Genomic DNA, 15,921 nt, shown 5'->3' with positions numbered 1-15,921 from the left:
GTCTTCCATTACTACCCTTCTAGCACCTTTTTCCAGCAGTCCGATATCCACTTTTACCTCTCTTTTACACTTTATGTATCTAAAGAAATGTCTGATATTCCTTTTAATATTATTGGCTAGCTTACTTTAGTATTCCATCTTTACTTTAATGACTTTTTTTATTTGCCTTCTGTTGGTTTTTAAAAGCTTCCCAATTCTCTAACTTCCGACTAATTATGCTCTATTATGTGCCCTCCCTTTGGCTTTTATGTTGGCTTTGACTTCTCTTGTTAGCCACAGTTGTGTCATCCTTCCTTTAGAATACTTCCTCTTTGGTATGTATATATCTTGTCCCTTCCAAAAATTCCAGCCATTGCTGCTCTGGCACCATCCTTGCCGGTGTTGTTTCCCAATCAATTCCTCTCTCATGCCTCTGCAATTCCCTTTACTCTACTGTAATACCAATACATCTGACTTTAGCTTCTCCTTCTCAAGTTTCAGGGTGAATTGATCACATTACAATCACATGCCCCAATGGTTCTTTTACCCAAAGCGCTCTAATCAATTCTGGTTTATTGCACAATACCCAATCCAGGATAACTGATCCTCTTTTGGGCTGAACCACGAGCTGCTCTAAAAAGCCATCTCGTAGGCACTCTAGAAATTCCCCCTCCCGGAATCAAGCACCAACCTGATTTTTCCAATCTTCCTGCATATTGATGACTCCCATGAATCGTAACATTGCTCTTTTGGAATGCACTTTCTATCTCCCATTATAATTTGTAGGTAACGTCCTTACTACTGTTTGGGCGTCTGCATACAACTCCCATTAAGATCTTTTTATCCATGCAGTCTTACCTCTATCCATAATGATTCCACACCTTCTGACTCTATGTCACCTCTTTCTAATGATTTGATTTCTTTTTATCCAACAGACCCATGCCACCCTCTCTGCCTTCATACCTGTCCTTTTGATACAATGTGTATTCTTGAACATTAAGCTCCCAGCTATAATCTTTCAGTCTTGATTCCATGATGTCTATAACATCTGCAAGTTTACCCACCTTATTCCTTATACTGTGCACATTCAGATACAACACCTTCAGTCCTGTACTCACCCTTTCGTATTTTATCACACCATGCTCAACCTTTTGATTACTAACTTGGAGGTCTTCGCAACATCTGCTTCCAGAACCTCTCCACAAATTGTTCTGGCACTCTGGTTCCCATCCTCCTGCAACTCTAGTTTAAACCCCATCATGCAGCATTAACAAACCTTCCAACTACACCATGCAGCATTAACAAACCTTCCCACTAGGATATTAGTCCCCTTCCAGTTCAGCTACAAACCATCCCTTCTATATAGTTCCCACCTTCTCTGAAAGAGTCCAATGATTCAAAAATCTTATGTCCTCCCTCCTGAACCAACTCCTTAGCCACGTATTTAACTGTATAATCTTCCTAGTTCTGGCCTCACTAGCATGTGGCATGAATATCAACCCTGAAATCACAACCCTGGAGGTCCTGACCTTTAACTTACCATGGCACCCATGTCATTGGTACCTACATGAACCACAACTTCTGGCTATTCACTCTCCCACTTAAGAATGCTGAGGACTCAATCTGAAATATCTCAGACTCTGCCACCCAGCAGGCAACATACCATCTGGGAAACTCGTTCTCACCCACAGATCCTCCTGTCAGTTCCCCTAATGAACAGATCCCCCGTCACCACAGTGTGCCTCATCTTCCCACACCCAATCTCAGTCACAGAGGCAGACTCTGTGCCAGAGACCCCACCACTGTGACTTTCCTCTGTTAGGTCACCTCCCAACAATATCCAAAGTGACATAGCTGTTGTTAAAGGGGATGGCCACAGAGATACTCTGCACTGGCTTCTTAATACTTCTCCCCTTCCTAACTGTCACCCTTTCTGTGTCCTGCACCTTGGGTGGCACTACCTCTCTATATGTTCTATCACCCCTTCAGCCTCCTGAATGATCCGGAGTTTATCCAGTTCCAGCTCCAACTCTTTAATGTGGTTTGTTAGAAGCTGCAACTGGATAAACTTCTCACAGCAGTAGTTGTCAGGGACCCTGGAGGTCGCCCTGCCTTCCCACATTCCTCTAGAGGAGCATTGCACTATCCTGCCTGTCATCTCTACCTAGCTGAGCAAATATAAAGGAGGGGAAAAAATTGAGCTTTTCTTTCTTTTGCTTTCTCCGAGTGAAGCATTTCTTTGCAGAAGCCTCAAAGAGATAAAGCCTTAAGATTTAAACTCTGATTTTGTCCATTCAGATGACAGCCCCTGCCTTCTTTTAATTTGCTCTTTCATCCCAAACACCCATTGGCTTCTGGTGAAAGTTCTGTTACGCTGCCACGAACCACTCCTGCGGGCGGTGGACCTGAATAAAGTTCCATCCTCTCCAAACTTTCAGAGCTCCGAGGTGCAAAAGGACCTGGGAATCCTCGTGATGGAGCTAGCTGAGCTTTCAACTTTCATCAGCTTTTTCAAACCTGTGAAGTGGCCATCCAAACCATATAATGATAGAACCAGTTAGAATGCTGACAATGGTACATCTGTAGAAATCTGTGAGTGTCTGGTGACATACCAATTCTCCTCAAACTGGGAATGAAATATAGCTACTGTTGTGCCTTTTCTGTAATTGCATCAATATGCTGGGCCCAGGAAAGATGCTCAGAGACGTTGACATCCAGGAACATCTACTCACTCTTTCCACTACTGATTCCTTGATGAGGACTGGTGTGTGTTCTCCACAATCAATTCCTTGGTCCTAATGACATGCTGTGACATCACTCAACCAAATGATCTACCTCACTCCTGTTCAGCTGCTCATCATTATCAGAAATTCTGCCAACAATAGTTGTGTCATTGGTAAATTTACAAAAGGCATTTGAGCTGTGCCTAGCCACTAATTCTTGGGTGCAGAGAGAGTAGAGCAGTGGGATAAGCACACATCCTTAAACTCCAGAATTAAGTGGGATCTCCCAGTGGCCACCCATGTTAATTCCACTTCCCATTTCCAATTTCAATATGTCAATCCATGGCCTCCTTTACTATCACGATGAGGCCACACTCAGGGTGAAGGAACAACACCTTATATTCTATTTGGACAGCCTCCAACCTGATAGCATGAACAACGATTTCTCGAACTTCTGATAATGCCCCCCCCCACCTCTCTTTCACCATTCCCCACTCTCACCTTATCTCCTTACCTGCCATCGCCTCCCTCTAGTAATCCTCTCCCCTTTTATTTCTTCCATGGCCTTCTGTTCTCTCCTAGCGGACTCCACTTCTCCAGCCCTGTATCTCTTTTAACAATCAACTTCCCAGGTCTTTACTTTATCCCTCCCCCTCCCAGTTTCACCAATCACCTTGTGTTTCTCTCTCCTCTCCCCCATCTTTTATATCTAATCCTCATCTTTTTTTCTCCAGTCCTGCTGAAGGGTCTTGGCCTGAAATGTCGACTGTACTTTTTTTTCCATTGATGCTGCCTGGCTTGCTGGGTTCCTCCAGCACTTTTGTGTGTTGCTTGGATTTCCAGCATCTGCAGATTTTCTCTTGCTTGAGGTGTGTCAGTTTTGATTGTCAGCAAGGAAGAGATGCTATTTCCGATCAGCACTGACTAGTCTCTTGTTGGGGAAATTGCAGAGTCAGGTAAAGAGGCCCAGGTTTTGAAGTTCGTTGATTAAAAGTGAGGGCATGATTGTGTTGGACGCTGAGCTGTAGTCAATAAACAGCAGCCGGACGTGGGTATCACTATTGTTCAGGGTTGCTTTGAGAGTGAATGACATTGCATCCGCTGTAGACGTACAGGCGATAGGAAAATTGCAGCAGATCCAGGTCTTGCTTAGGCAGGACTTGATTCCAACCGCTTAAAGCACTTCATCGCAGTAGATGTGCGCGCCACTGGGCAAAAGTCACTGAGGCAGCTCACCTTGCTCTTTTCGCGCACTGGTATGAATGTCAGCCTTTTGAAACAGGTGGGAACCTCCGACTGCAACATTTCACAGAACCAATGGTTATTCAGGCACACGTCTGTCTTGTTGAGCTTAGGGGCAAATTTATAGTTGTAATTGCTCAGACTGGATCTCATAAAATACTTGCTTACTTGTTGATAGCCATTGTTCACATAAATCATCAGCAGAGTGTGGAGATGGTCCCATATGTTTAGTACAAGCCATTAACAAGAGAGCTGAGTCAGCGAGTACAGCATATGGCACGTGATTATGTAAGAGCAATCCATAACATTAGAATGTATTTCTGGAGGGGCTACTAAGTGTCTACCGACTGGGGATCTTGAAAGAGGTGTGGACGTGTGTATTTACAACAGCATTGCTCTCTGTCCTCTACAGTTGATTGGTTTGGAGTGGAGAGAAAGTAAAGGGGAGATTTCACAAATATGTTAAAAATATTAAGTTCTCTGAGAGACTTAGAATATTTAATCCCCTGTTGCCAAAGTATCAGTAACCCAAGGATGTGGATTTAAACTATTTAACAAAAGAATCAGAAGGAAAATAAGGAGATATATTGTCTTACTGAGTTGTAACAATATGAAATACGGTGCTTTTACGTGCGGATCCAGATCCAAATGCAACGTTAACTTCCAAGAGAGAATCAGATAGATACTCGAAGAGGTTAAAATGTGAAATACGTAGATGGTGGGTTGGGGTGGATCTGAGATTAATTAGTTAACTTTCACAGTGCTGGTACCAGTATAATGGTCTAATTAACATAATTTGATGTTATCATGAGATGACACCCACCCACTAATATAAAGAACCCCTCAGTGTCAGAAGGTGCAATATTGTTCACTGTTGACATTTATGAATGACAAGTGCACTCTATTGCCAACATCACATCTATTTTATATCAACTGCAATCCTGAAATTGTATTGAAAATGCAGAGGTGACTTAGCAAAGATCACTTCATCTCCCAAGAGATAGTCATCCATGGGAAGAAAATTCATTGTCAGCCATATGTTGCAGCAAAACTATAATTTTTAATCCAGAAAAATGTAGCGAGGATCAATCAATCAAGAACAATAAATTCTATATTTTATATTTTCATATAACATTTTAAGAGGAAACTGAGCTCTCGGAACAATTCAATCGATCCCATTACACCACTTATTTCCCCTATAATCTCTTCTATAGCATGCTGATCACAGCACTTTGATTCTCCTGTCACTGTTCTGCACTTGGGCCAATTTATATCAGCCAATTAACGTGCTGACCAGCATGCCTTTGATCACTCAGAAGAAATCAGAGCACATGGCAAAATCAATGTATTCCAAGGAGTATATGAAAAAAAGCTCCAAACAGACAGCACCAGAGGTCTGTATTGAAAGCGATCACTAGAGCCGGGAAGCATCTGCACAACTTACTCTGTCACTTCTAGAAGGAGCCATAGAGATTCAAGCAGGACCTTTCATCAAGATGCTTCATCTGGACTTAGTACTGCTTTCCTGCTGTTTCTCCCGCACCTTTTATTCTAGGTGATGATATTGGTAGATAGATAGATAGATAGATACTTTATTCATCCCCATGGGGAAATTCAACATTTTTTCCAATGTCCCATACACTTATTGTAGCAAAACTAATTACATACAATACTTAACTCAGTAAAAATATGATATGCATCTAAAATCACCCTCTCAAAAAGCATTAATAATAGCTTTTAAAAAGTTCTTAAGTAGTTTACTTAAATACATTGAGTCCTAACCCCGGCACTTTAACATATCTTACTCCTGGCGGTTGAATTGTAAAGCCGAATGGCATTGGGGAGTATTGATCTCTTCATCCTGTCTGAGGAGCATTGCATCGATAGCAACCCGTCGCTGAAACTGCTTCTCTGTCTCTGGATGGTGCTATGTAGAGGATGTTCAGGGTTTTCCATAATTGACCGTAGCCTACTCAGCGCCCTTCGCTCAGCTACCGATGTTAAACTCTCCAGTACTTTGCCCACGACAGAGCCCGCCTTCCTTACCAGCTTATTAAGACGTGAGGCGTCCCTCTTCTTAATGCTGCCTCCCCAACACGCCACCACAAAGAAGAGGGCGCTCTCCACAACTGACCTATAGAACATCTTCAGCATCTCACTACAGACATTGAATGACGCCAACCTTCTAAGGAAGTACAGTCGACTCTGTGCCTTCCTGCACAAGGCATCTGTGTTGGCAGTCCAGTCTAGCTTCTCGTCTAACTGTACTCCCAGATACTTGTAGGTCTTAACCTGCTCCACACATTCTCCATTAATGATCACTGGATTGTGAGAGGTGAGAGAGCGATCAAATGGTCAGAATTGAGGAATACAGATACCTTAATCGGTTATAAGGATGGAAAATAACTAATTGGAGGAGACCGGGAAAGATTTGATAACATGGGTGTGTGTCTTAATTAACCGGGAGCCGACTTAAGCTGACAAGCACAGCCCGACATCAAACTGACGCCGAGTAGAATGCAGAGGTAATTGGGGAATTAGTTGGAACAGACAGTCGGAATTGACAATTACATGGGATGTCGTTCCAGCAGTGGAAGAGATGAAACAAAAGATAGTTGAATTTGTACAATGTGTTAGCACGAAAATGCTTATTAAAGCATATCCTAGAGTCAAGTACGATAATGCGAACACCATGGTTTAGTTTCATCCAGTTGCTAGCTTGAAGAATCAATTAAAGGTTTGGGAACGGAGTTCCGAATAGAAGTTAAAGATCAACGGGGTTAGAATTAGTTTGTTGCTTAGGACACCCCGAAACCCTTATTTGGCTTGTCTTAATTTAACAATAATTTGGGGGAAAACGCTGATTAGTGCTCTGAAATAAGGGTGTCATCCTGGAAACGAAGAACTTAAAAACGTTGCGAAATCAATACCTAAATCCTAATGGCCTCGAATCTGAACCATCGATCGCGAAAGTTGTTGCTCCACTTTTGCTACCTGCGTTACAAAGTACGTTCAGCACATTTCCAGGAAGGGCAGTGTTATTTGACTCGTGTTTGGTCCGAATGGACAGATTAGCCTCCTCTCGACTTGCCAAGGTGAATGAATGACCAGTCCGCGGCTTTACGTTATTGGTTGCCCGGCGACGCACGGGCTGGTCGGCGCGTGACGTCATCGCCCTGTGCGCCGGGCGGAGTCTCAGTGCGCAGCCGCAGCAGCGAGCGAATCGGAGCGAGAGGTGGGTGGCCCAGAACAAGTGGAGGGGGACGGTTCGGTTCACCTCGCTTCGTCGCGTTGGTTTCATTCCCGGGGGAGGGTGGAACGCGGCACGACGAGTCAGCGAGCGTGTAAGCCGACAAGCCTTTACACCTGGAGCGGTGTAAACCAGTGCGGCAACCCTAACGTAGGCTCCTGCGCGCACACGCTACTGAAGGAGTGGCAGCTGGGGGCAGCCGTTGTTGTTTTATACTCTCGTCCCTTCCCTCTCTTTTAATTTGTAAGATTTCGAGGCGAAATGAATGCACCGCCAAGCTTTTCTCTTTGGATGTAACCTTCTCTAAGCCGCCTTAGACTCGGTTCAGAGGTAATTAACCTTTTAAAAAAAATCTGACCGAAGCTTACGCTTGTATTTTGCGATGCGCCTTCATTTCTAAGGGGCGAATAACCTGCGATACTCTGGAATAATCTTTGATTGAGACGGTCCTTGTAAAGTTAATTCTAGATCTTCGCAAATCGGATGTTTTTGTTGATTTAGACATTTTTGTCTGTCCGAGGAGGTAAAAGGCCAGGAAAATTCTGAAACGATTTCGCACCATTTTAAGGGGTGGAGGTAATGCAGGGACCTTTCTCAAATGTCTTGAACATTGCAAACGTAGAGCGACGTGCAACAGCAGAATTTACAAGTAAAGGTTTAATTGTATATGTTCTAGTTAAGTATTGATATGTATAATCTACATCATGTCTTAACATTTATATGGATGTTCGATCACAAATTGCTAAGATACAAAAAATGTAAGTTGAGTAAATCATTGATACATTAAGCCCTGGATTCCCTCCGAACATTGAATTCGTTGCTTTCTTCAACTGTTGTCTCGGGCCAATTCGGACTGTTTCTAAACCATTTGTGATTTAACTTCAGTATCACTTGACTCGATCTATACCAAAACATATTGATTGCTAAATTCCAAATTCCATTTTACTCAGCACTGCTCGGCTGTTACTTTAAGTAGTTTTCTGAGTTTAAGAACTTGAGTATCCAAGTTCTATCTAGCCATCATGATTGAGCTCTTAGTCTGACATTGTTTCATTTTGAAATCCAAAGCCTCATTCATATTGGGTGCATGGTAGTGTAGTGGTTAGCACAATGCTGTACGGTACCAGTGACCATAAGACATAGGAGCAGAATTCAGCCCATTCCTTCATGGCTGATCATGAATCTCACTCAACCCCATACATTCTCTTCCCACCTATGTTCGTATGTCTTATCCCCCTTGTTCAATCTCTTCCCACCTATGTTCGTACAGTGATGCCCATACACCTACCTTCTTACCATTTCCTCTGATGCTCTGAGCGAACAGGAAACAATCAATTTCTGCCTTAAGTATACCTATGGAATTGGCCTCCGCTGCAGTCTGTAATCAGGGTTCAATTCCCGCCACTGCCTGTAAGGTGTTTGTAAGTTCTCCCCTTGACTGCGTGGGTTTCCTCCAACAAACCAATGACCTACCAGTTGGTGGGTTGTTGTGGCCAGAAGGGCCCCTTCCACAAGGTATCTCGATAAATAATAAATATTCAAATCTGATTATGATCCTTCTATTCCCTTTGTATCTCCCAACAGTCCTTCAACTTCTTGGACCCTTGCATTCTTTAGTTGGTGTAGTTGCTGTTTTTGCAATATTGTGCCTTCAGCCATCTAAATAGGAGATCTGGAATTATCTTCCTGAATTTGCTTTTCCACTTCCTTCAAAACTGCTTTGGGTTAACTCTGAATTAGCAATTCTAATCCTTTGGCTCCTTGAATATATCCCTGATGACAACTGTGCAATTTTCTTGGACTGCTATCAATATTAAAAGCACTGTGTGTATGCACATTGTTATATTAAATCACTTTCATTAACGCTCTTGGTGAATGTTTTGTGTTGGTGCATTTTCAATTTGTATGCTCAGCAATTTTTATAATTTCTGATGGCTGCCTGTAACATAAATTGTACAATGAAGTTCATTTGCACATCCATCAGGTGAGGCTATACATGTGAAAAAGAACTTTGAAAATAACATTTACTTTTTTAAAAAAAATGTGTAACTTCAGTTTGTTTTTATAGATTAAGCAGCACTTCCATTTATCTCTGTATCCTTGTTGAAGAACTAAGTCAGAATTTTGAGACCAGTCTCTTGAGATCACCCTTATGTGTTTCTCTGGAAGTGTAATGGGGTGTTTCCTCCGTTGATGTAGCATTAAAAATATGAATATTTATTGAAACATTTGTTTATTCAGAGTCGGATTTATTATCACTGACTTTGTGAAATTTGTTCTGCAGCAGTACAATACAAAGACACAAAATTACTAAATTACAAAAAATGTGTTGCTTTGACCTGTTTGTAATATCGTCAGTTGTAAATGGATTCCAATATTTGGAGTGAGGTACATTTGTAAAGTGATCTTGAATTCCAGTTTTGTGATCTGTTTGGCTGAAGTTTCAACAGATTAATCCCTTTTTGTATAGTTAAATTTTATATACTGTTTAAATTTGAGTGAAATACAATCATTTGTTATTTCAACAACATTTCTGAAATCCAAAGAAAATATTTGAGAAACTGTTTTGATTTGTATATACTCCATTAGTTCAGATACAAAGCATTGTTTCAAGTTAAATGTTCTGAGATAACTGTGTGAATGGGGTGGGTTAGGGTGTTGTCATTGGCAAGGGAGCACTGTTAATGCCAAGTGGCATGAGCCTTGCCAGGAATATTTGTAATTGAAATTTATTGTTGTGGAAGTGATCTTGCAATGATTTGGTTATTTGTGAAAGAAAATTGATGTAAACGAATCACTGGCATGATCACTTCAGACAGCAATTCTTCTTTAATGCTCCTTTGACATTGAAGATTAATTGCTTGTTAGCCCTGTACCTTAACGTATCCAACAAAATCTAGGATCTGCATACAACATCTTTATATTTTAAAAGTACACTGTGTTTCTAAAAAAACATGAGAGAAGAAACAGTTCATACTTCTAAGCTCATGGTCAATGCATTCAGTAGTGTCATCGTACCATTGGCACTTGTATGGCCCCCGGAGTGATTGACCCTTTCATTTTTTTGAGGAACCTCCTCATCCAACTCAAACCCTCTGTCATATAGTGGTAGTGGAAGAAGCCTAAACTGTGGTCCTTCCCCACAGACCCTTTGCATTAGTTTCACCAAGCTTCCATGCATTCCACAGCATGCACCTCCTGCAGCCTGTGCCAGTTGGCAGCATTTCCTTTGGATATCTTGCTGTGCTGGTTTTGGGCAGGCTAAAGGCTTTTGCTGAGTTGACAAGCTTCCAGCAGCATTTGATGCACATATTGGTGTAAGACCACAACAGTGGAACGTAATTAGGCTATTTGTCCCATTGAGTCTTCTGTGCCATTCAATTATGGCTGGCATATTTTTCTCCTTCAACCCATTTGTCCTGTTAAGACCAAAGTTGGGCCCTTGAAGGCAGAAACGGGTGAATTTATTATGGGGAACAAGGAAATGGCAGACGAGTTGAACAGGTACTTTGTCTGTGTCTTCCCTAGTGAAGACACATCCAATCTCCCAGATGTAATAGTGGCTAGAGGACCTAGGGTAATAGAGGAACTGAAGGAAATTCACATTAGGCAGAAAATGGTGTTGGGTAGACTGATGGGACTGAAGGCTGATAAATCCCCAGGGCATGATGGTCTGCATCCCGGGGTAATTAAAGAGGTGGCTCTAGAAATCGTGGATGCATTGGTAATTATTTTCCAATGTTCTATAAATTCAGGATCAGTTCCTGAGGGTAGCCAATGTTGAACGAAGTACCCACTGAGCTAAAGTTGACGGCCGGGGGGGGGGGGTTGGGGTTGCCAATGTTATCCCACTTTTTAAGAAATGAGGGAGAGAGAAAACAGAATTATAGTCCAGTTAGCCTGACATAAGTGGTGGGGAAGATGCTGGAGTCAATTATAAAAGATGAAATAACGGCACATTTGGATAGCAGTAAAAGGATCAGTCCGAGTCAGCATAGATTTACGAAGGGGAAATCATGCTTGACTAATCTTCTGGAATTTTTTGAGGATGTAACTATGAAAATGGACAAGGAAGAGCCAGTGGATGTAGTGTACCTAGACTTCCAGAAAGCCTTTGATAAGGTCCCACGTAGGAGATTAGTGGGCAAAATTAGAGCAGATGGTATTGGGGGTAGGGTACTGACATGGATAGAAAATTGGTTGGCAGACAGGAAACAAAGTAGGGATTAACGGGTCCTTTTTAGAATGGCAGGCAGTGACTACTGGGGTACGCAAGGCTTGGTGCTGGGACTGCAGCTATTTAGAATATACAGTAATGATTTAGATGAAAGGATTAAAAGTAACATTAGCAAATTTGCAGATGACACAAAACTGGGTATGAGGAGGATGTGAGGAGAATGCAGGGTGACTTGGACAGGTTGGGTGAGTGGGCAGATGCATGGCAGATGCAGTTTAATGTGGATAAATGCGAGGTTATCCACTTTGGTGATTACTATCTGAATGGTGTCAAGTTAGCAAAAGGGGAAGTACAATGAGATCTAGGTGTCCTTGTTCATCAGTCACTGAAAGTAAGCATGGAGGTACAGCAGGCAGTGAAGAAAGCTAATGACATGTTGGCCTTCATAACAAGAGGAGTTGAGTATAGGAGCAAAGAGGTCCTTCTGCAGTTGTACAGGGCCCTGGTGAGACCACACCTGGAGTATTGTGTTCAGTTTTGGTCTCCAAATTTGAGGAAGGACATTCTTGCTATTGAGGGAGTGCAACGTAGGTTCACGAAGTTGATTCCTAGAATGGTGGGACTGTCATATGTTGAAAGATTGGAGTGACTGGGCGTGTATGCACTGGAATTTAGAAGGATGAGAGGGGATTTGATTGAAACATACCAGATTATTAAGGGATTGGACATGCTAGAGGCAGGAAACATATTTCTGATGTTGGGGGAGTCCAGAACCAGAGGCCACAGTTTAAGAATAAAGGGTAGGCCATTTAGAATGGAGCTGAGGAAAAACTTTTTCACTCAGACAGTTGTGGATCTATGGAATGCTCTGCCTCAGAAGGCAGTGAAGGCCAATTGTCTGGATGCTTTCAAGAAAGAGTTAGAGTGCTTAAAGATAGCGGAGTCAAGGGATATGGGGAGAAGGCAGGAACAGGGTACTGATTGTGGATGATAAGCCATGATCACAGTGAATGGCGGTGCTGGCTCAAAGGGCCAAATGGCCTACTCCTGCACCTATTGTCTATACATATAGAGGGTATAAATTTGACAAAATCAGCTTTATTGCAGTAGCAGCATAGTATATTACAAGGGCAAACACAAATTAATGTAAATTAAGTTGCACTTTATTACACATGTACTCCTGCACCTATTGTCTATTGTCTATTATCTGTCTTCTCCCCTTAACCTTCGATGTTCTTATCAAGAACCAGTCAACCTCTAAAATATACTCAATTACTTGCTTTCCACAGCTGTCTGTGGCAATGAATTCCACAGATTCACCACCCTCAAGATTCCTTCTAATCTATTCTAAAGTGATGTTCTTCTATTGTGAGGCTCTGCCTTCTCATCTGAGGCTCCCACTATTGAAAACATCCTCACCATGTTCACTCTATGCAGGTCTTTCAATATGTGTTAGGTTTAAGAGAGATTCCCTCTCTCTTCCCAACACTGAGTTTAGGTCCAGAGCCATCAGCGGGTGCTCATCTGTTAACCCTTTCATTCCTTGGATCATTCTTGTCAACCTCCTCTGGTCTGTCTCCAGTGGCAGCATAACCTTAGATATTGGGCTCAGAATTGCTCACAATACAGCCAGTATGGCCTGACCAATGCCTAATAAAGCCACACGTTCCACTTTTGCTCTTACTCCTCTTTAAAAGAATGTTGCATTGCATTTGTCTTCCATACTACCAACTCAACCTACAAGTTAACTTTTAAGTAATCCTGCACTAGGACACCCAATGCCTTTCCACCTCTGATTTTTAAATTTTCTGTTCTTTTATTCCTTCTACCAATGTATATGAACATATATTTCCCTTTTGTGATGCAGCTGCTTTGTCCATTCTCCTAATCTGTCCAAGTCCTTCTACGATTTCACTGCTTCTTCCACACTAACTGCCCCTTCACCTATTTTTGTATTGTTCACAAACTTGGTCATGCAGCCATCAAATCTGTCATTCAGATTAATAACATAGAACGTGAGTAGAAGTGGACTCCACACCAACCCCTACAGAATCCATGAGTCATTGGCAGCCAACCAGTAAAGGGTCCCTGTATTCCCATTTTTTTGTTTGTTTCCTGCCAGTCAGCTAATCTATCCATGCTAGTATCTTTTTTGTATACACCGAGCTCCTCCCTTGTTTAGCAGTCTCATGTCTGTCACCTGGTAAAGTCCTTCTGGAAATCCAAGTAAACAGCATCCTTTGATTCCTTTGTCCATCAAAGAATTCCAAAGAATTTGTCAGGCAAGATTTTCCCTTAAGGCCACCATGCTGACCACTCCTTGCCTGCTCTCCATCTCCTGCTGGTGCTCCCGTCCCCCTTTCTTTCTTCCTAGGCCTCCCATCCCATGATCCTTTCCCTTCTGCAGCTCTGTATCCCTTTTGCCAATCAACTTTCCAGCTCTTAGCTTCATCCCTCCCCCTCCTGTCTTCTCCTATCATTTCAGATCTCCCCCTCCCACTCCCACTTTCAAATCTCTTAGTATCTCTTCTTTCAGTTAGTCCTGATGAAGGGTCTCGGCCCAAAACGTCAACTGTACTTCTTTCTATAGATGCTGCCTGGTCTGATGCGTTCCAGCAGCATTTTGTGTGTGATGCTGACTTCAGCCCATTTTATCATGTGCTTTCCAAGTACCTGTAAACTTCATTTAAAGCTTCCCAACCACTAAAGTCAGACTGACTGGCCTATAATTTTGTTCCTTCTGCCTCCCTCCCTCCTTAAAGAATGGAGTGACATTTGCAATTTTGCAGTCTTCTGGAACTGTCCTAGAATCTAATGATTGTTGAAGGATTGTGACTAATGTCTTCACAATCTCTTCAGTTAGCCTTTACAGAACCCTGGGGTGCAGTCCATCCAGTCCAGGTGACGTATCTACCTTCAGACCTTTTAGCTTCCCAAGCATATTCTCCTTAGTAATAGCAACTGCGCTTCTATCCCCTAACACTTGAATTTCTTGCATGCTGCTGGTGTCTTCCACAGAGAGGACTGATGCAAAGTACTTGTGAAGTTTGACTGCTATTTCTTTGTCCCCATTACGGTACTTAATTCTCCAGGATCATATTACAACAGTCTGATATCCACTCTCACCTCTCTTTTATTCTTTATAAATCTGAAATAAACTTTTGATACCCTCTTTTGTCCCACCAGAGTAAGAAATCCTTCACAGCAATTAATCTTTAGACCTGAATGGGACAATTTAAAATATGCTATGCTGTGGATGTCTATACAGTAGTTGCATATATATGCATTCTATATTGAGTTGGGGTTTATAGCTAAGCAGGGAGATGTGTATTTAGTATTTCAATAATTGAGTAATCTTGTATATATGTTGGTTGATTAAGCATTTTTTTGTTGCTTACGTAATTCATTGCCGGTTATATGTAAAAGGATGTGAATGGCATTTGCCATTACGGCACTAAGTCATAAGTGCGCACCTTGTTAAAGCAAAACTAAAAGTAGAGATACAACATCTTGCTCCTGTGTTTTTTCTTTCAATTAGTTTTAAGTTTTAGAGCTACAAAACATTGCTACTGTGACCATGTTTCACATGTTAAATAACAACAGTCTGGTCTGTCAGCTTGACCTCAAGTCACAGTTGTGCAAATAATTTAGCCCATAGGCTTGGTTGAGTTTGATGCAGGCCAATTTAACACAACCCCATTGTCTTAATGCTCAGTGATATCTTTTAGTCCATTGGCCAGCCTGTTTATTTGCAAGGGTGAGTTTTTATCTTATTGCAATTTACAATTCACATTAAGAATTGAATACTGATTCTTATTTGAGTTAATATCTGCTGTATCTACATAATACTCTTACAAGAGAGGGGGCAGAAAATGCTGAGATAGAAGACCCAGAAGTGGTCTTATTAGCAGTGAATGAATGGTATACTCCTATTTTTACTATCTGTTCTGCTATGTTAGCTCCACCTTGCTACACATTTCATACCCCTGAATATTTAAACGTCTATGAATCTCTATTTTAAATTTCCAAAACAATTGCAGCACTTTGGCTGGTGGAACAAAGGTTCATTATCCATTGTGTTCCTATTTTAAGGGAGCTGTAGTCTTGCACCCCAAAATCCCTTTGTACATTGATGCCTAAGAGTCTTGCCATTTACTGTATGCACCACCCCACACCTGTCTGAGGCATTTCCTTTTACCTTGCGTGCTAGGTGCTTTGAATGCACTGCCAGTTGAGGTAGTGAAAACAGGCATAATAGCAAGCATTTAGAGGAGTTTAGGGACATACATGAAAGGCAGGGAATGCCACAGGCTTTGTGGGCTGAAAGATCTGTTTCTGTGCTGTACTAATCTATGGTGCTTTTGTGAAGAAGTTTCTTCTTGAACTTTGCCACGCATGGCTACCTATTTTGAGACAGTAACCATTGTTTCTATATACACCAGTGTGAAAGAATGTCAGCTGTATAAAAGAATTCAGATTTTTTGGCAAGATGTGTTAGCCCTGGAAAAGGTCTGGTGGAGGTTCACAAGTGATTACAGGAATGAAAGCTT

At 41.9% G+C, this 15,921-nt stretch overlaps 1 protein-coding gene across 8 annotated transcripts in view; it reads left to right on the top strand.

Annotated features, from left to right (window-relative positions):
• The window catches only part of mpp7a (MAGUK p55 scaffold protein 7a), a 464,536-nt gene that overhangs the window by 27,903 nt on the left and 420,712 nt on the right, over nucleotides 1-15,921 (top strand). For 4 of the 8 annotated variants that reach the window (XM_073054743.1, XM_073054747.1, XM_073054745.1 and 1 more), the window contains exon 1: nucleotides 7,191-7,524. The exons of 2 other annotated variants lie outside the window; for them this stretch is intronic. The gene's annotated coding sequence lies outside the window, so the exon portion shown is untranslated. 2 more of the 8 variants (XM_073054742.1, XM_073054746.1) reach the window with 2 other exon arrangements.

The sequence above is a fragment of the Hemitrygon akajei genome, chromosome 8, assembly GCF_048418815.1.
Source record: "Hemitrygon akajei chromosome 8, sHemAka1.3, whole genome shotgun sequence".
NCBI lineage: Eukaryota > Metazoa > Chordata > Chondrichthyes > Myliobatiformes > Dasyatidae > Hemitrygon > Hemitrygon akajei.
This window is presented reverse-complemented; position numbering and strand designations above follow the sequence as displayed.